Here is a 22364-nt window from a genome sequence, read left to right on the forward strand (position 1 = left end):
ATTTCTAGTCTTACTTGGAGAAACTAAAGGAAAAATTCAGATAGAAAGTGTTGTCCAGAGAAAATAAATGTAACTCTGAAGAAAATCAAGAAGATCTTAAAGTCTTATAATGCTTACGTCAATTAAAGAAGAAAATGCTTATCTGTCTCAATTCTTCTACTTTCCAATTTATGCCTTACCTACGCTCTTGTAAAGGTCTGAGAACTTAGCACATAATATGAAAAATAAAATGTAAATGGTTGATTATAGCTTCTCAAGAAATATCTTTACTCAAATATGTAATTAATTGTAGGTCTAATTTATTTGTTAACATGTTCTAAACTGAACCACTGGGGAAAAGGTCAAGATCGAAAGCTTAAAAATTCAATCTCATCAACTAAGTTAGAAATTAAAGAGGAAAGCGAGGTAGTTTGAAACCCAATGACCTTGAAATAGTCCTTACACATTGCAGCTTTGTTGTGTTTGGAGTAGTTGGACATTATTTTTAGGTCCATTATAGCTGTCAGAATAGACTCACTCTGGACATTTTTCCATCAAGAATCCCACTTGAGAGGGGGTGTAGGAGAATGCTCTCCTTTGTTAAAAAAATAACAACAACAACAACAACAACAACAAACAGGAATAGAAACACAATATAGTGTTCAAAGATCTTTTGCTCAGTTCTTCTCAGCAGAGATAAAAGAGGATTTTCAAAACCATTTTTCTTGATTTCAGGAGACTAAAAAAAATAAACCACCCTGGTATTAATTTTGAAGCACACATTTTGATTTCCAATAACTAACCTTAATTCTGAGATGCAGGATCAAATTTACTAGACTCTGGGGTCGCTTCTGACTTTCCTACATCTGTGTGTGTCAAAACTCCAGAAGGAACTAGTTTAGCTGTGTCCATATCAGATATTCTTGAAGAAGCTGGGGTTTGTCGACTTAGTTCCATTCTTAGTTGATCACCATATTCCATTGGCAGATAATCTACAACAGACTGGTGCCCTGGCTGAAGATGAAAACACTTCTCCCACAAGTAAGAGAAGAACCTGTTCCTTGCCGGTTAATGCATTACAGTCTGTCTGTCTGTCTGTCTGTCTCTCTCGTCTAACACAACACAAATTACACGGTTTGGAATAAGATATTCTTTTAAAGAGACTATTATATGTTTGCTTCAATTTTCAGAGCCAGTGGATTATTTATCTTTTGATAACAAAAGAAACACTTTGGTGCTATAGAATCTAACTGTTGATTTTATGAAACATCATAGTTTCTTTATGTTTTGGCATCTACTATAAAAATGTTGTGACTTTAATTTGTATGTTAAAAAAAAAGTTTCCCTCAGTGGCTTTTCTAATATTATATAATTTCAGTCAATAGGTATACTGTTATTATTGGTATTGAAAATAATAATTACTATATACCAGGCATTATGGCATACACTACTTCATTATCTTTTAAATCCTCATAAAAACATCTTCAGGGTACATGCTGTGTGTGTTTTTTCCCCCCATATAGGGAGGCTGGGATGTGGAAAAGTTACATGTCCTGCACAAGAGGGAACAATGTTGAAGATCTGCCTGTTTCTACAGTTTCTTTCTTAGACATTCCTCTCATCCCCATTGGGAAGGAAAGGTAATCTGGACAGAGAAAAGTTTTTTTCCCATAATCTGGAAAATCTGATTAATTTTTGTTCTGCCTAGTTATCAAAAGAGAACACAACTGTCTTCATCCCTAATATTGCCATTTTTGACCCAGCAATGACAACAAATGTTATGCTGGCCTTTATCCTGCCCTTAAGTTCTGATCTACCCTCATCTATGGATTAAGCAATTTTATCTGTTTTCTCAAGTGAACATTTAAAATTTGCTTTTATTTCTTTTAATTCATTTTGTATAACTACACCTTAAAATCTTAAAAACTAAAAACAACCCTTAATTTTATGCAACTTATTAATGTTACTACCAACAATTATAGCTGTTCAATGCCAGCATCCCCAATTACCAAGTAAGAAATTAAATTTTTTTTCCCTATTTCCTATGAAAATGACCAGATTTATCTAGAAAGAGTGCATTTATTTAAACAACAACAACAACAACAACAACACTTCATCAAAAAGGCTTAAAATTAGCCATATATTTATTAAAAAATTTAAGGGAAATTTTTAAAAATATAATTCTAAGGTTTGTTTTTCTTGGTTAGGTCAAAATTGAACTAAATATTCTCTAAGGTGTTTAAGAGCTTGCACAATCTATGGTAATTCTGCCTTGAAGCATTTCCAGTTAAAGTTTTTAATTTCACTACTTTTATTAATTTGCACCCCTTGCTTTAGATTTAAGATCTCGTCCTCAGTTGGAGATCCTCTCTCTTAAACCATGATAAACCGTCAGATACTCAAATCTGCCCTTCTTCCAAACAGAACATTGTCTTTTAAAACACCATCATTATTATTTTAAAAGGACAGACCCTGTATAACTCTTTGAAATAGTCCAAATGTTCCCAGTAAGCAAAATATGATTTAACTATCTGAGTTTCATGAACTGATCTCAAGAAGCTCTGTTCTTCCCATAAAACAAAAGAAATTTCACATGGATTCTCTTGCTGTTGGGACACGAAACCCTCTAACTTTTCTAATTTTCTCCTCCCGCTGGATTATAAAATAGGAATTCCTGCCACATGTTCTCAGGTTAAAAAGAAAATCAGAGAAGTTGGTAAAAGGATACAAACTTTCATTTATCAAATGAATAAGTTCTGAGAATCTAATGTAAAACATGGTGACTAAGTTGATAATACCGTATTGTATAATCAAAATCTGCTGAGAGTAAAACTTGCAATGTCCTTACTAAAAAAAAAAAGATAAATATGTGAGGTGATGGATGTGTTAATTAACTAGATGAGAAGAACCCTTTCACAATGTATATCAAATCACCATAATGTACGCTTTACATCTGTTACCATTTTATGTCTGTAATGTGTCAATAAAGCTTAAATTAAAAAAAAAGAACTAGAAAAAAAATGGAATTGTCATTATAAAGTGTTTATATTACCCCCTCTTGTTGAAAAGAACACTATAAATGCAACTTCAATGAATTATTCACAGAGATCTTTTGAACTGGCTTTATTACAAGGTTATGAACATAGTACAAATATAATTCAAATTAATTAGAAGTATGGGTAGTTTTACTCCAATTGTGGGGGGAAAAACAAAACAAAAAAAGTGCTGTCCAACAGAAAAGGTTGTTCGGTTGGTCTAAATCCAAAAAGTCATGGGGAAAAGTTTGAAATATTTTTTAACACAATACTAAAACAAGTTCTGACTTTTTTCTTAGGAAATACATAGGTAATTGTTTTGCAAGAGCCTGAATATTTTAAAGACTGAATGAGTCACCTACAATGCAATGCTTATTAGAACTCTATTGAGTATAACCTTTTGCACTTTGTGTGAGTTTCTAAAAATTCATCTCTGTGTAAAACCTAATTGAGCCTTATTTCTCTGGTTTGAATTCTGGAAGACATGTAGCAAAGTAAGAAATTTAAGTCAGTAACCATTCTACCTACAGGAATATGATTAAATTTCCTATAATTTTTCTGTAAGCCGTTAGCTCTCCAATTGATATTATATCATTATACCTTAACTATAACTGGACATTTTGGTAGGTACAATAACACTGAAAACATTTAGTGTGAAAGTGTATCTTAACCTGCGTACCATGTGAATAAGTCTAAATAACATAAGGCCTATTTTTCCTTAGCACAAGGCCATCGCAGAGATGGTTCTTCTGTTGTGCTTTTTAAAAATCAGACCAAAATATTTTAACAAATGACTTATAAATCTATATAAATCCATATGTTAAACATATATATTTAAGAATTAATATGAACAAACTTTTGATCTTGCCATGCTTATGTGTCCAACCCAAGATGAAGGAAAATAAATAGCCAGACAGGAGAAATAAAATAATAATTTAATAGATACTATAAATTGAATACTTTCATTGGGCCTAGCCTGTGCTAAGCATTACTCTTTACAAGAACTCTATAAGTTTGTTTTATCCCATTTTACAAATGAGGAAATTGAAATTTAGAGAATATTATTTATCAAAGCTAGAGTCAAACCCAGTCTGTCCACTGTAAAGACCATGTTCTTATACCACTTATGGCCTTGACATTATTTTCCCCGCAAATTCTAAGTGACTGACTGACATGAAACTGAATGAGCAGTGTTCAGGCTTACTTCAACCGAACTATCAACATTCTGTTCGGTAAATCATTTAAATTTTTTTTTTTTTTTTGAATGGCCTCTGGATTTGAGAATTCAGTCATAACTAGGATAGACTTAATTTTAAATGCACCATATTGGACCGCAATTGCCTAGAATAACACATACTACACAGACTAGATTACCAACAACTAGAGATCAGTGGTCAGGAAGTGAATGTATACATATTTAAAATCATGTTTTAAGTGATTAACTTAAAACTGTGCTTAAAATGTTAAGATGGAAAAGAAAAGCTTATGTCTGGAAAGAACGATGAAATGACTAGTTGAAGTTACACAGACACTAGTGGCTTAGTTGCTAGACTGCCTTAAGAATAAGCTGCAGCATAAAACATTAAATTCAAAGGAGGCATTATTTTTTGTTTGTAACAGCATAGTTGTCAGAATACATTTTTCCTCAGTGAAAACACATACAACCCATAAAAACACTCACATAATAGTGATGGAGATTTATACAGACCCTGCAAAAGTTTCAGAATTAGATTTTTATTTGTCTTATTTTTGGAGAGAAAGAGTGAGAAGCTATTCAGCAGAGATATTTGCCAGAAGCAAAGAACCAACTAACTGGATGGGGGAAAAAGCGGAGAGGAGTCGAAAAGAAAGAGTACTCAAGTGTTCATGAGAAATGTTAAAAGGGCAAAAAACCAAGAAAATCATTTTTTTTTTAACAGCTTCTATCACACAGTACTGTCTTTTGAAAAGTAGAACTACTTGGCCTTACAAAGACATGAGTATTAACTAGGATATTAGAAATCAAAGAGTAAGTCATTAAGTTAAAACTTTAAGCAGTCATTGAAAGAAGTTACTCTTAGAAATAAAATATTTAAGTCTCCAGCTAGATATTTTTAAACAAGTTAAATTATGCTATAACTTTCATTTACATATTTTATGGATCTAGATTTAATCTGTTTTCATAGTTAAAAAAAAAAATGTTACTGAATCCTGTGTTAATCCACACACTTTCAGTTTTTCCTCTCCTAGACAATGCTTAAATCAGAATCCTCAAACTTTAGAGAGGAGGTTCTCTACTCTGGGACATTCTGCTCCCCAGAGGGCGTTTGGCCATGTCTGTAGACAATTTTTGTTGCTCCAGATGGGGAAGGGTTGCTATTAGCATCTAGTGAGTAGAGATCAGGGATGTTATTAAACACTCTACAAGGCACAGGATTGCTTTTCACGAAAAAGAATTAGCCAATCCAAAATGTCAACAGTGCTGAGGTTGAGAAACCCTACTTTTAAGTAACATAATATTCATCTCAGGAGCTTATTAAAAATACAAGTTTTGGGGCATTGCTTCCAGGAGTTATGATCTCAAGGCTAGAGATAGAATTCAAAAATGAGCACCAGGTTATTTTCCTTAGGTTCATTCTCCCCATACGCCTTCTTCAGGTAATATTTTAAGATGTGCCAGACTAATTACCCAGATACCTCAATTAAAGTCAAGTCAATACCACTTGGTGACCATTACCTAACATAAGAATGGTTAAGAGGAATTATCTATTTCAATAGGGCTTGTCACGCAACTACAAATTCAACCACAGTTGAATGTCATGAATTAGATACACAAATGCAACTTTAGATCAAGAACAGAGGCAGCACCTGAGAATTTGTCAGGATCTCAAGCCCCAACCCAATCCTGCAGACCCACATTCTGCATTTCTATAAGATCCCTTCTACGAAGCTTTAAATAAAATAATAAATCTGAAATACTTAAATATAGTGTCAAGCATACACATCTAATCACTGTTAGAGTTGGAGGTGATGGTGGTGATGACGGTAATGATGACAGTGTAAGTGGGGCAGCAAGGAGAGCCTGAAGACTAGGAATGATTTAATGAAAAGATTCCTAAAAAGAGATTAGATTCAATCTAGAATGTATTAGTTTTCTATTTGTGTAGCAAATTGCCACAACTTTCTAGCTTAAAATATCCATTATTATCTCACAGTTCTGTAGGAGTGACTTTTCTGCTCAGGGTGTTACAAAGCTGAAACCAGCGTGCCAGTCCAGCTTGTCTGAAAGCTCCAGGGGAAAACCATTTCCACGCTCATTCGTCTTGTTGGCAGAGTTCAGTTCTTCACGATTATAGGACTGACGTCCCTGTCCGTCAAAGGCCGTCAGAAGGGGGCCACTCAGCTTCTAGAGGCCACTCACATTCCTGGCTATGGAGCCCCCTCCATCCTCAAGTCAGCATTAGTTCACTGCATCCTTCTCATGCTTTGAATCTTTGACTTTCTCTCCTGTCACCATCCAGAGGAAAGTCCCTGCTTTAAAGGGCTCATGCGATCAGGTTAGACCACCCAGATAACCTCCTTTTATTGAAGTCGACTGACCCATAAAATAACCTCATCCTGCAAGTAAAATCCATCTATTATGCAGGGGTCAGGGAATCTTGAAGGACAGCTGAGGATTCTGCCGGCCACATAGAGCCATCGAAGTGATGAGCGTCCGGGACAAAGGCAGCCCTGGTGGCATCAGAAAAGGACAGGCGGTAGGTGTGCTGGTGAATGTATAAATCTGTGGAGGATGTCCACAGACACTTATTCTCTTCTTCCAGTAAGTGTTTAATTTGCTAAAAGTGAATGGAAAGAGCTGTGAGTGGAACAGTTTTAAGACAGCTGCTACAGGCAATGGGAGAGAGTTTAACAGGAAAAAATTGAAAGAAACGTTGCCGGACCATGCTGAGCTACCAGCAGGAGGCAGATGTGCCTCAGAAGAGACTCCACTACAAGGGCAGAGCAGTCACGGACTGGAAGTTTCCTGACAAATGCGGAGAGGAGGAGGGAGGAGCCTCTGCCTCAGAGGGCTGCCCAGAAATGAGCCTTCTCAACGGGGCGCCAGGTTACCACCAAGCTCAGGCAAACACCTGGAGGAAAAATTTGCTACCTTATTGTTTCCTTTTCACTGTAACATAAATACAAAGTAAAGAGGACCACACATCCTTTGAGCTTCAGGACTTTAAATAGGGGGATGAGAGCAATAGATTAATTTTTTCAAAGAGTGTAAAATGACACAGTCTCATCACGTTCCATGGGGCTGTGAGGCAAATGCTGCGGTTGCCTGGCAATAGTGAAGCCTCTTTTGAGTGATTCATGGTAATGATGTTTAAACAATATAGAATGGAGGGAAAGTGATTTTATCTTCCCTCTCACTTTATTATAGAAAAGAGATTGTGAAGTATGAGACTGACAAAGTCAACGGGCGACATCTCATTTGTTGCATGTGTCACAGGTTCACTAGCCCCGCTCTTTGCCTTTCACACCTTTCACTCTGGTGCACTGGCCTCACAGCCAGGTAAGAGGGAGAACTTTAAGTCCTGCCTGAACGTCAGGGACCGACATCAACGGTGTGCTGTTCCAACACAAAGTTGATGCTCTGCTTTTGTTTACTGCGTAATAATTTTTAAAAATGGCAACATTAAAAAACCCCATGCTTGAGTTTCAGTTAAAAAAATTAGATGCATTTAAAGAATACAAGTCACTATGGTTTTACATGCAATGATCTCCTTCTTCTCTGGGTTCAAATTTCTGCCAAGATACTCTTAAAGGGGTTTTAAGACATTTCACCTAATGTCTTGAAGAAAAGGCTATCATTTGAGAATTAATCAGTGGGAAAGAGCAAGACAATTTTACATGTCTGTTTCCCATATGTTCATAAATACATTTATAATAAAATAAAACACAAAGTCATGAATGGTGACTTTTAAGCCATACAAAACAGGTTAAGTCACTATTCACAAGAAGAATCACACCCGGTTTTGCTGCTTTGCCTTAAATCTGAAATTATTTTTGATTTTGCTTAAGTTGGTTCAAGACTGCATATATAAAGCATAATAAAATAGATATCTTTGGCATCTATCCAAGTTTCCACAGTTGGTTAGGTGTGATCCCAAGAAAAACATTATTATGTTAGGAAATAAAGCTGATACTGACTAATGCAAATTAGACAATGTTTAGTAGTTTCAGTGAAGTGTTCACCATATGTTAGTTATTCTGGTAAGTCCTCATTTAATTTTCTCAATTTGACAAGACAGTTATTATTATTTCCATTTTCTAAAGGAAGAAATTGAGCTTCGAAAATGATGGGCTATCTTAACCTTGTCCAGCAGGAGATTTGAGATTTGTATCCAAAGTCACGTTGTGCTACTTGTTTGTTCGAAAGCCTTCGATGGATTCCCCTTTCTCTCAAATAATATCCCAAATCATTACTATTTCCTACAAGGCAGGTCCTGAGCTAGCTTTCGCTTCATCTTTATCACTTACCTTTCACAGACTCACTCAGTTCCAGCCACTCCCAAGCAAACTACTGATTTTTAGCTTCTGTATTGCTCTTCTCTCCCTGAATTCTCTTCCCACAAATATCGGCATGGCTTACTTACTTACTTCTTTCATATTTGTACCTGAGTGTCACCTTATCAGACAAGTTTTTAATCATTCTTCCTTTACTTTGCTTTATATTTCCTCATAGTATTTATTTATGTATTTGTTATCTCTGTGCCTCTCTTTTCTTTCTGCATAAAAATAGGATTTTGTTTTGTTCAGTGCTATGTCTCTTGTACTTAGAACAAAAGCTGTCATGTAGTAGTCATTACAATTTGTTGCACGAAAATATGAATTATTAACATTTACACATCAAAGGAGAACATACATTATGTGACTGGGCTCTGATAGTCTCAAATTCAGTTCGGGAATGTTTCAGAGGAATTTGTTGCCAACCTTCAGTTCAGTGAGGGCTTTATAGAGCAAATATCATTTTCAAGGACAGATTAAAAGGCTTGATTCACTGATTTTAAGATAACAACAAGGTCTACAGCCATGCCACCCTGAACGTGCCCAATCCTGTCTGATCTTGGAAGCTAAGCAGGGTTGGGCCTGGTGAGTACTTGAATGGGAGACCACCTAGAAATACCAGGTGCTGTAGGTATTAAGAAAAAAAATTAAAAAAAGATTACAACAAGAAGGGCAAGAGTAAGACCGATATTAGAAAAGTGCTCAGTTTTGGATGAAACATTATTTCTAATGAGAAAACAGTGAACAAATTTATCTGAGTTGAGTAGAGAAGAAAAGAGGAGAAAAAGGAGAAGGCCAGAAATGTAGGGTCATTTAACGTAGTCTGTGGTGGATGGTCAATAAGAGGGAGAGGAGTTTGCACATGATGAGGCGATATCAACATCTACAGGTGGTCGAAGAAGATGCAGTGACACAGTGAGAATGCAGGTGAGGAACCGCCTTGACAACACTGCTAACATTTTCTAGAAAGGGTGTAGCTTTAGGCTACCTTTTTCACAGGAAATGTCTGACAGGCCATGGATTTGAAATACTGCAGGGGAAAAAGGAAGAAAAAAGAAAACTAGCAATTTGTGTAGGTCCTACTACAAATCAGGCACTTTTTTCAACCTATGCATGCATTGTCTTTAAATTACTACGAAACATCCATAAGAATCTATTATTTGATATCATTTTGTATCTTTTATAAATAAGGAAATTGGGTTCAAGGAACATTAAGGATTTTGCACAAAATCACTCTGTTAACAAGGTTCAGGTCTAGAGTTCAACTCCGGATCTACCGCTTTCCAGCACCCATTCCCTTCCTCCCCCCCCCGTTGAGTTTTTTTGTTATTGTTGTTGTTTAGATGATTGGGATTTACCAATGGAACATATGCTAAAAAAAGAAAATTCATAAATGTGCTTCCAAGATAAAGCCCAAATATTCCACCAGGGTTTAGCTTTTATTTTTATTCAAGTATTTACTACACTTTGCCTTTTGTAATGCTTGAGTGTTCTCATGCCTTCTTCCTTACAAGACTATCCACTCATTGGAGGCTGATTGTGTTTCCCACACTTCTCCATTTCCAACACTTAGCAGATTTTTTTATATGCATAAAGATATTAAAATTATTTTTTGTGTGAAAAGTAGTTTAAATTATATAGCAAGACATTATACGGAAGTATTAAGAAGGGATTTCATTAATATCATCACTGCTGTAGAAAGGTTAGTCTTGGTCATAGGCTTTAGAATATCTAAAAAGATTTAAATTGAAAGTATATATCCTCTATTAACATGTAGATAAAATAGGTAATTTTGAGAGTATAGGACAATTTGTGGAGATTTTTCTACTCTCAAGAAAAATATTTCTATACCCCTTTTATGCTCTTTTTACTAACTCTTTTACTCTAGGCCTCTTTTGCTTTTTAAAGCAACCCCTTTGCAAAGGAAATCATTTGTAATTCATGTTTAAAGAGAAAATACATAGACTGTCAATCCATGTGATTCAAGTCAGAGCATTTTATGATTATCTGTATCTTGGTCAAGACACTGCCTTCTCAGAAGCTTTGGTCAATGAATCATGTCTAAATTGCATGCTAATGTCCATTATGATAAGGTTGTGACTTCTGGAAAGATGAATGGGTCTTTCAAATGGTAGCTCTGCAACTGGAATTTACTGAGAATATAAACTCCACAAAGAGATTTCTTTTGCTAATGAGGGACCATCTCACTCATTTTTTTTTATTGTATCTGTATCCATAAATTTAAAACATAACATTGAGTTACATATCTATTTTTTTTCTCAGATATCTCCATTGCATCATTTTAAAGTCCCTTGTGGCTTTTGTGGATGGTTCAGTTCATGCTTCGGGACTTTTGTTGTAATATATTACATACTCATCGTGGAAAAATGATATGGGTTCTTATCAGCTGATTCTTTACAAAAATATTTCCTTAATATCATAGTGATAAACAGTGAAAACCCAAGAATATGGGATCAGTAGAAAGACCATTCGTTTTATTTGGGAATTATCTGTTTGTTTTGGCAGGCTTCTATTTTCATTTTCTCAGCTATTTTCAGGAGTATGAAGACATCAGGTACAAAAGGCAAGTCTATCCAAACAAATGACGATCCTTTTACTTAATGTTTTCCTCCTCCATATTCTGTGGTATCTTCTGTCATTTTCATTAAGGTATAATTTACATAGAATAAAATTAACAAATTTTCAATGTACAATTTTATGAGTTTTGATCAATGTATGCAGGTGGGTAATGACCACAATAATAACTCAGAATATTTACATTATCTCGAAAAGTTCTCTCGTGTCTCTTTGCAGTCGATCTAATCCCACCCAATTTAGTGGCCACTAGTAACCACTCAGCTGCTTTCTATCAACATAGTTTTGCCTTTTCTAGAATGTAATATCGGCAAAATCATATAGTGTGTACTCTTGTGTGTCAGTTTTTAAGGTTAATCCATGTTGCTGCATATGTCATTAGTTGACACTTTTTTATTGGTAATTTGGACTATGTTTTATGATATATCATAATGTGCTTATCTGTTCACCAGTTAATGGACATTTTGGTTGTTTCACAATTCGATATTATAAATAAAACTGTCATTTTTCAATACTTTATGGGTACACATTTTATTTCACTTGGGTAATTTTAAGAGTAGAATTGCCGAGTTACACAGTAAATGTATGTTTGACTTCATAACAAACTGCCAAACTTGTTTCACATGTTCACTAATGTTTGGCACTGTCAGTCTTGTTAAATTTATCTATTCCATGGGTATGCAGTGGTATCTCATTTAAGTCTGAGTTTGTAATACTGGAATAAGTAATGTTCCTGAGCATCTTTTCATGTGCTCATTTACCATCTACATATCTTCTTGGGTGAAGTGTCTATTCAAATCTTTTGTCCATTTATGAGGACTGACTACTGCTCTTCTTAGATCATTTATTTTAAAAGCATGTAGCAAAGCAAAGTTTAGTTTAAGTTTGGTTTCTAAAGATTGACTACTTGCCTGCTGCCACCTACTTGCCAGTTGCATGACCAAGCAACAAGATCTGGTCACTGAACTCCCATGGCCTAGGGACTAACCCTTGAGTACAACTTTGAGAACTAGAATTTATCTTGAATAGATAAAATGATAGACTTCTTCACAGGGCTCTTTAAATACACCTCTAATTCTGTCTTTAAATGTAAAACTATTTCTAAGAAACCCCACAGAGAGTATTTATTCTCTTTTTCTTTTTTCTCTTCCTCCTTTCCCCTCCTTCCCCCTGTCTCTCTTACCATGACGTATCTGGCAGTGAAGAACTGAGGACTACTCCTCGCTTCTATCTAAAATTTTGTTTATTAATTTGCTGAGAATACTTCAGTGGATCATTAGTTTATTCCTAATAGTTTTGTAACCTCAGATTGGTGTGAGAAGATAGTATGTGATTGAAACAGGGCAAATCAGGCTCCTCCTTGGTCATTTTCTGCCAGAGTCCAAGGGTACACCCTTTTACTACTGAGATCAACATGCTGGTAGGATGAGTGTTGACTGTTAGAAGACCCAAGAAAAGTTTCATTTAAAAAAAAAGAAAAGAAGTCTTGAGCTTGATTCTGTCAAGTTTGGAGCCAGATATAGCCTTAGACTTTTCTGTATGTGAGCCCCACCTGAGAGGTCGGGGGTGGGAGAGGGAGCCTTTAGCATGGTTTATCTCAAATCATTTGGACTTCTGTCATTTTGAACCAAAGCAGTCCAGACTAATGTGATGGGAAGGGAGGTGGGATAAGAACAATAAGGACCAAGGAGTTCAGCTGAAAAGTTGGATTAGAAGTTGGCAAGGGATCCATGTTTGCTAAATCAGCAGGGAAAGGAAATATTAGGCAGGAGTTGTATTGAGTACAGTGAATTCTCACAGTTCATGTGGCCAAGGATCTATGTTTTCTGCAGCAGAAGTACAGGAGAAAAAAAAGAAAAGAAGGTGAAATAATAGAAAAAGGAAAACATTTCCTCTAACAGGGCCAAAGACAAAATGAGTCCAAGTTTGGAGTGGTCATATGTGAATCACGGTTGAACCCAGGTTAGAGATTGCCTCTACTGAGGCAAGATACTCGTCTTATAATCAGCCTAAGAAAACTGCCTGTGGCATTCCAGAGGAGTATTTTTTTCCTTCAGTTCTTACACAGTTGAAGTGAGATAAGGTCGGTGCTTTGTTCAGACTTAAATCTCGTACATCTTTTCCTTTGAGCTACTGTATCGATGTTCACTTAAAGATCAAACCACCAAATGTAATATGTACCCTAATATCACACTATAATTTCTTGGTACATGTGTTCAAATAGGTAGAAAAAATATGTATATTAAACAGTTAGGGAAAAACGTCTTCTGTGATTACCTGCAGAACATTATTACTATTGACTTGGTTAAAGGAGAAAAAGAAAACAATTTGTCCTAATTTGGACAGAATAGCTTTAGTATTATGACAATCCTTGAAAAAATGGAATTTGAGTAGAAAGAAGCACAGGCACTCTGATTTGATAAACTACTTGGGATAAGGTAGGTGTTCAGGGCATATCTACTAGTAAGTAATGAAAAAAGTCCTCAGGCAGGTTTGCCCTGCTTATAACACCTAATTCATAGTCCCCCCTTTTTTGTCTTATCGCATTTCCCCCAAACTTTTCATTCTTCATCAAACCAAGCATAAAAGTAATGAAGTTTAATCATTTCCTCTCATGTCATATAAAATGTTAAATAAATTTGCATGTTTTATTTAGTTAATCTGTCTTTTGTTTTGGGGCTCCAGCCAAGAACTTAGAAAGGCAGAGAAAAAGATATTTTTCTTCCCTTCTACTCATGAAGGAAACATTATTATTATATGATAAAACTGAAGCTCAGAGTAATGTAACCTCAGATATCACAAAACTAGTAAATGGCAAATTCTTGACTATTTGAATTCTAAATTTTAAGCAGCAAAAGCTATGCCACTCAGCTTAAACAAGAAGAGATCATATAAAATATTATGTAGCTCATGGGATCCTTGAGGAGGATGGAATCCCCGGCTCCAGGCTAAGTTTGTAAGGCAGCTTCCAGAACCACAGCGTAGAACTGGCCTCACAGGTGAGCTATAGACTCCCCTGAACCAGGATCACATTTCCCCTGCTAGGAAAACCTGTCCCACTGCTGTAACCAGAAAACATACCACATCTGCTACCACCTTCCCCAGACACACCTTCCAGTTATCTCACAGTCACTTCTGAAACAGAGTCTCACGGGACAGACATAGGGATAGAACCAAAGTAGGGACTAGGGTGAGACAGGGAAGAAGCAAGGGTGTAAAATTTAAAGGGGCACTCACTCTTCAGAGTCATGCACATGCAGCGCACACGTCTGAGAGCGGGTGCTTCCTGAAATTTTGTATATCGGGTGCCTTGCTTTCCTAACACAAGCCCTGGCCCTAGACCTGAATGTAGGTCTTCACCTTAGCTGCAAGAGAGTTTGCCATGGAGCACCTTTCTTGACAATTCTGCCAAGTCATAGACTGCAAACTCAGCTGGTAGGGCTGTTTCTACCAATGATCTTTGATATTTTGCTTATTGTTTGGCTCTGCATTTCTGAAAAAAAATAACTAGGAGACAATGTTATTTCAGAGGGACTGCTAAAATCTCAGTAATGATTAAATACTTATAAATGTTGAGCAAATAAAAAATGTAATGAGCAATTAATAGATATGGTCTTCTAATGATTAATTTTCAAATAAGGATTTTTGTTCCTAAATAGTAATCTTTGATAGAAAACCTGTGATTCTCACAAATCTATATTCCACTTTAGATATTCTTCAATCATGTTTCCCAAGCACTTGCTGAGACATTCAAATTCTACATGCAAAGATTTCTATCTGATTTGTTGGCCTCTCAACCTCATTCTTATAAAATGCTGCCTGCTCTCAATCAATAACCTTTTGTATCAGGCAAGCTATTGACTGCAGAATGGAGAAATCAGTTCATAGTCACACTGTGACAAGAGAAATGCTAGAGAAATAATTAGCCTTAAAAGTTCTAGTCTTAAAAAACACTTACATTTGAGTTACATCAAGTTTGTAGGTCTAGAGTTGCTAGAAATCAGAATCAGAGATTTTAGAACTTAGTGTGATTAAAAATTAAGTACTCCAACTTGTGATTCTTCATTATCACATAGAAAAAAATGATACAAATGGCATCAATCTCCCAACTACATTAATTTACAATTTGAAATTCCCCGCCCCCCCCAGTTTCTCACATAGATATCCACAATTTGCTTTCTATTTCCATAGCTTGCTCTGATTCTAAGTGTGTCACAGTCATTTTATCGAAAAGAGCTGAAATTTCACACTCTGATACTCATAGTTAAGAAGACTTTCTGAATAGAGGTGTTGGCAAATAGTTATCTAAAATTATGCTTCTATTATTTCTCATTCAGCCAGAACCAAAACAAAATTAAGAAAATGGTTTTTGTCCCTTAGTTTGCTACCAAAAAAAATTACTTATGAAACACAATGCAGAATATGAGGGAGAACAACATTTCATTGTTGTTGGTGGCTATTAATTGAAGAATAAAAGAGTTTGCTTTCTAAAACTTTGTTAGAAGAGGGAAGTAATAGCTAATACATTCTCATGGTATCTGTCAAATGATTAAAAGTACCAAGTTTACTCCCAATTTAACAAATGTCAGAGAAAGGAAAGCCACAGTGATAGGTAGAACAATGGTCCCCTAAAGATGTTCATACCCAAATCCCCAACACCTGTGAATATGTTACCATACATGGCAAAAAGGATTTTGCACGTGTAATTATATTAAGAATTCTGCCATTGGTGAGATTATTCTGAATTTCCTTGGTGGGCCCAATATAAACAAGAGTCCTTATAGGAGGGAAGAAGGAGGGTGAGAGTCAGGGAAGGCGATGTGACAATAAAAGCGAGACAGAGAGAGAGAGGGAAGGAGGGAGGGAGGGGAGGAAGAGAGTGGGGAAGAGAGAGAAGGAGATATCTACTTAAATGTATAATTATATAATTATATACATATGTAATTAAATTTGTTTTTTAAACAAGATATTATAGTGGATATATAAAATGAAAAAAGGAAATAACTATTTAGCATTCATAAAATCATGAGCTTTGCCAAAGTTCTGGGAAAAATAAACGTTAAACTATTGTTATATATTTTATAAAACTTTTGGGTTTCATGGTCATTTTAGGTTACAATATAATACAAAGAGTTAATAAAGACCGCAGAGTTCCTATATAATCTTCAAATATTTGACCTAAGTATATTTATCAAACTGAATAAATTAACATTGGTACAATAATAATAATTAAACTACAGACTTTATTCAGATTTCACTAGTTTTTCCACTAATATCCTTTTTCTGTTCCAGGATCCCATCAGGCATACTATATTACATTTATTCATTGTGTTTCCTTAGTGTCCTCTGACCTGTGAAAATTTCTCAGTATTTCCTTGTTTTTTATGACCTTGACTCTTTAGAGTACTAGAGAGATATTTTCTAGACTATCAATCAATTTTGGTTTGTGTTATTTTTCCTTATCATTAGGCTAGTATTATGGATTTGGGGAAAGGCCATTACGGCGGTGAGAGGCCTTTCTCATTGCATCAGATCAGGAAGTACATGTTATCAATATAACTTATTACTATTGATAACCTGATCACTTGGTAAGAGGATGTCCTCCAGGTTTCTGTATAGAGTATTTTCCCCTAAATACAGTCTGCACTCCATTAAGCTTCACTTCCTACACGATCAGGATCAAAGAAGTCATGGAAATATGTTAGAACTGCCAAATGATTAATATTTTGGGGGAGATATTTTGAGACTGCAAATATCCTGTTTCTCCTTAAAGTTTTCTTCATTGGTTTAAGCATTTAACAGTGAATCTTGCACACAGCAGTTATTACTGGGGTGTTCTTACGGTGATTTTCTATTCCATGCATATTTCTACTTGGAATTTTCCTTCAAGAAAAATTTGTCTCTTTTCCCTCATTTATTTATTCAAATATTTATTAATGTCAGTATAGATTCATGGGCATATATTTTATTTTTAGATTATAATCTAAAACTATAATTTTTCAAATTTCGTTATTCATTAACCTCATATTTTAAAACATGCAAATACTGTGGGATAAAAACATAAATGACATAAATTCTTTCTCTAAAATATTGAAAATAAATGGGAAGTTATACACTAAAAAACTGAAAAAATTTAGGCAACGCTTCTCAAGTTTCATGTATACCAGGATCAGCTGAGGAACTTACTAAAATGCAGATTCTTGGATGTCCCTCCCTATATTTGTATATTTGTATTTGTATATTTAGCAGGTCTATAGTGGGACATAAAATTGGCATTTTAACAAATTCGCTAGGTGATTTTTGATTTATGCATATGAAAATAAATTGAGATATATTGTTTGGAGTAAACATCAATAATACCACTTGGCGTTGAGTACATGGGGAAAATATAATACTTGCAGTCACATATTAAGTAGAAGTTTAAGAATGCTATGAAAGTCAGTGTTACATCTGATTTATTTAATATAATCACTGATTATGTAAATAAAAATCATATCTATCATATCTGAAAATAATATAATATGAAGAGTTTCAGGAATACCAGTTCAGTAAGAATAACCATACAAAACAGAATATGTATAATAAATATCTGGGGTAAGAAGAATTTTCATCTTTTTAAAATCTTTTGATTGTCTTCCACTTTATTGGTTTCATTATAGCACTTGGTAGATATAACCAAGGGATGGTTGTAAGGGTGCTCTCATTCACTCACAAGAAGCTTTAAGCAGAATTACCAATGTGGTTTGAATTCTAGCTCTGCATTTTGTTAGTTGTATGAAAATAGAAAAATTATTTTATCCCTGTAAATTTCAGAGAATAAAATAATGCACTGAAATCTTGCAACTCCCCCCGCCCCCCAAAAAACAAGTATTTGGCAAATTATTATTATTACTCTTACTATTATTTCTTTTCCCTATGAATCATCTAAATAACTCATTATCTCAGATATTCGTTTCATTTTCTAGGGCATATCTAACCAAAGACAAATTTGTTAACACATATTGGAAACATTATAGAGATGTATTTTAGCATTTATGTCCATAAAGTACCTTCCTCAAAGTTCGATGAATGTACAAAAACTATGTATTTTGTTAAGGCTTATCGTTAGCTGATTCCGAAATTTAATTCATGTTAAAATTGTAGACTAAATCCACATCTTAGTTAATTTCAAAACTTCATTAGTACAGTGTGAGAATTTCTTTCTTATACTTGGTACTGAAACTATAGAAGCATAGTAATAATTTTGAAACGTATTTTGGCACATGTGTGTTCCAGCTCCTGAGATTGATTTGTTTTGAGAATTTTGATTGCGGGTAAATGCCAGAGAAAAACCAAAGAAGGTGGACACGATAATTTGATCTACCTAATAAAGACAATAGAACAAATATAGGTAGTGGGAGTTGGCAAAAAGAGAAGAGCAAAATAACCTGAGGATGGAAGATCATTTTAACATGAAGGTAAAAGTGAATTATGAAAATAGAGAGGCTCTGTATAGCTCTGGGCTATTTGAGATCAGAAAAAATGAGAAAAGGAAAATCTTGAGAAGTGGTGATAGAGTTTTATATTAAATCTCTATTCGTTTTCCTTGAGATAGTCAAATTAAAATTTATTTTACTTCCAGTTATTATTCTTTGAATGAAACACAAGTGAAGACTGACCCATGTAGAGTCTGAGGGTTCAGATTACCAAAGGCATTCTCCACCTTTCATGTATACATTGAGACAATCCTCACTTTAGCACATCATTAACTGAGATTATGGTAGCATTTTGTGAACGTGACATTTTTGGCCCTGATGATATTTAAAAAATAAGAGAAAAAATGTATAGCACTTATTTGCTTACTATGTTTAATAAGGAAATTTTAAAAGAAGCATGCAGCCCAATAGTACTTTATTTTCCCACTGTTTTAATTTTCCAAAAAAGGTCAGACAAGACTTTACTATTGTTATTCACGAAATCAAATGCCCTTACCCCTGAAAATGCAGATGGTAGTGGCTCTTTTAAAATACTGAGTGACATGGGCAGAAACTAACCACTTGATAAAAGATGCTGAAATGACAAAAATCCACATCTTCCATCTAATGAAGCTATTAATAAGGTCGATTTCCATAAGGTCTTAGAAGGCACGATATTTGTCTGTCTATGCAAATTTCACTCAGGTGTTATTAATGTCTCTTTCGCTGGACAAAGGCCTGAAATAAAAGCCACCTGCATTTCAGAGTAAAATCAGACTCAGCTTATCTTAGAAACGAACAGATTTAAAGAAGAGTTCTTAGGAAGTAGACCAAGGAAATGATGAGTCTGGAACTTATAACTGCAGTGTGAGCATACATTTTTCATCCTCTAATAGCACAGATGACCCATAACTAAACCAATAGTGCTGGGGTCTGGGGGTGAGAGGAGGAGAGTGTTTTTTAGGCAGAGTGGAATAAGCGTTAGGGAATGAAAGCAGAGCTGTATTCACAGCCATGGCTTGCGGGGCTGAAAGCAGAACTCCTATAGCCACTCAGTGATCTGGCTGAAGGGGTGCAAGGAATGTAATTAGCGTGCAAGGAATGTAATTAAGAGGAGAGTATTTGTGTCAGGAGGAGTCTCTAACACAACCTGGCACTGAATATACTGAGCATGTTTACACTTTTCTATGATTTTGAAAAGAGGGTGAAAAAATTACTCAATTATTGACTCTTTGGTTTAGCATGGGAGGCTATTTCAACAATGAGTTCAGAATAAGAATGCCACAGCACCTTAAGAGTTTCAAAGGCACAATAAAGAAAAATAACGTTGGAAGAGCATCTATCCAAGCTGAGGCATCTATGTGAGTACGTTTTCTTCGAGTTGAAAATGAACTACACATAGTTTAGAGACTAGGGACAGGGATGTGGATATATAGCCGTTGTTATACATTTTATATGTCACTATTACATTTATTTCATTACAGAAGATCTTCTATCATATGTCTCATGTAAAAACCAAACCCACAGAAAGTACTGAAATCCCAAAGAATATCACAGTGAAATTATTTTGAAGGCTATAGTTACATTTAAAGGTAATTATGTATAAGACTCATCACATCTTAGAATTTTTTGTGCTCTGGAAATTATACATATTCATATTAACTTTCCAGAATAATTTGTCAATCAAAAATGTTTTTATGCTAGAATATGACATCATACCAGTTCAAAATAGCACCTCTGATTGACAAGGGTGGGTATTACAGGACTGCAGAATGAAAGTTGAGACACACTGGCTCCTTAAGAGAGTTCCCCTTCTCTTTACAAAGCACATCTATTCACCCAACATCTCCCTCTGGCTCCTTCAAACCAACATAACTTTTCCAACTTAAAAACTCATCTTTAGTTTGTTTCTTTCCTTTGATTTCTTTCTGAGTGTCTATGAACAAATTAGGTTTCCAGTGTCTTAACAATTACTCTTCACCCTGCTATACTTCTCTGTGCAGTTAAACTCTTAAACTTTTGGTAGACGTTCTGTGCAGTTCTGCTTTCTTATCTCACTAGTCCATAACAGCTCCCTATCGGCTTTTTTGCCCATATTATCCTAAGATATATTCTTGTTTTTAAATGCGAATATCCCTTAATTGGCTAAATAATAACCATTTCTAAGAACTTTTTGCGTTAGGAATTGAGAGCGAAAAAGAAACAGAAGTGGTACTTAAATAAGGATGTCACCTTTTTTCTAAATCGAATACTTCCTTTCACTTCCTGCTTTATAAAGATATTATCGATGAACAGATATTCAGTTTCATTACTGCAATTGACACAGAAGCTTTTAGATCAACAACATATCATTTCAGAAAAACTATTTAAACATCTCCTAAAGCCTATTACAAAGTAATTTTCCCTTTATGTTAGTCTTCACATTCTTTCATTGGAGTTAAAAAACTATCTCTACAACAAAATGTAAGAAACTTATATCCCATCTTTAATAAACAGAATATTCAGATTGTACTAAGAATGGAATGATAAGCTTAATTTTAAGTTAATGGCTTATAAATATAATTAATGTTTGTTGTTTTGCTCTTCTGATCGACATATCCAAAATATAATCCAACACAGGTATCTTTTTATTTTCAATAAATGCTTGCTGATCTTCATAATCTAATATTTGCAATGCATATTTCAGATTCTATATCTGTAAGTCTGCATTAAAATATAGGTATAATTCTTTCATAGCGACATAACTATACCCCCATCATATGTACAGCTAAATCCTAACCACTTAATTGGTATCATTTTCTAATGTGCATGGCATGCATTTAAAACATTTGAATAACTATTTTAACTGGAGAGTAAAACATAATCAGTAAGTCCTGATTTAGATGCAAATTTCTATAGATGGTATTTAGAATTAAACACTAAGAACCTCAAGATTTAAAAAATACATATTGCAATTCACTCAAGAGCATTTCAGAAGGCAGTTGGTATCAGTCACAGGAGGGAGGGCAGACTAGGAACCCAGGGAGAAAGCATGGAGGAAGTGTGGAGTAGTGAAAAAAGCACTGGCCGAGGAATTAGGGGCACCCAGCACTGATCGACCTTGGTCCTGCTTCTTCATTACTATTTGACTGACCTTAAGCAAAGCATGGTACTGAAATTTCTCAGTCTCCTCTCAAATATGAGACTTCCTTCCCAATGTCTTTGGAGGACTGTGTGCAGTGGTATATATAAACAACTCAATTCAATGTCTGACATATAGCAGATAAGTAACTTTTAGTTTTTCTCCCTTTGCATGCACACCCACTTTTTTTTGTTTTTTCAATTGAAAGGCAGTAAAAAAATGTTATCCCTAAATAAAAAAGTAAAACTAAACAGGCAAAAATGTTATTATCTCAATCTAGAGATGTAAATTGGCATGGTGATGAAAATGGCATTCTATCATTCTCTCTAGTTAGGTAGTAACAGGAGCATATTTCACAGACTGAAAACAGTGCTTAGAAAAGTCTCATGTGGTACTGGTATTGGTAGATTTATAAAAGCACTAGCTGGAGACCAGCCCCAGTCCAAGGCCTGTAGTTCTCCCCTATTTGCTGGGGGAAAAGATATGAACTTCCAGGGAAGAATTTCTCAACCTTTAAGAAATTTCTCCTTCCTCTCGAAAGATTACTCAGGATATTTCCTGGCTTTGAAGATAAATTTGATTTGAGTGACAGAGTGAAAGAACAGTGTGGAAAGTGTTTAGTCACATTCTTAAGTTCAATACTAT

The 22364-nt window shown here is 35.0% G+C and overlaps 1 protein-coding gene and 1 pseudogene across 33 annotated transcripts in view; one reads left to right on the forward strand and one right to left on the reverse strand.

The window, feature by feature from the left end:
• Positions 1-22364, reverse strand: part of MARCH1 (membrane associated ring-CH-type finger 1) — a 574299-nt gene that overhangs the window by 166398 nt on the left and 385537 nt on the right. The window lies entirely within an intron of this gene.
• LOC112483967 lies at positions 9065-9183 on the forward strand (annotated as a pseudogene).

The sequence above is a fragment of the Pteropus alecto genome, unplaced genomic scaffold (assembly GCF_000325575.1).
Source record: "Pteropus alecto unplaced genomic scaffold, ASM32557v1 scaffold166, whole genome shotgun sequence".
Taxonomy (NCBI): Eukaryota; Metazoa; Chordata; class Mammalia; order Chiroptera; family Pteropodidae; genus Pteropus; species Pteropus alecto.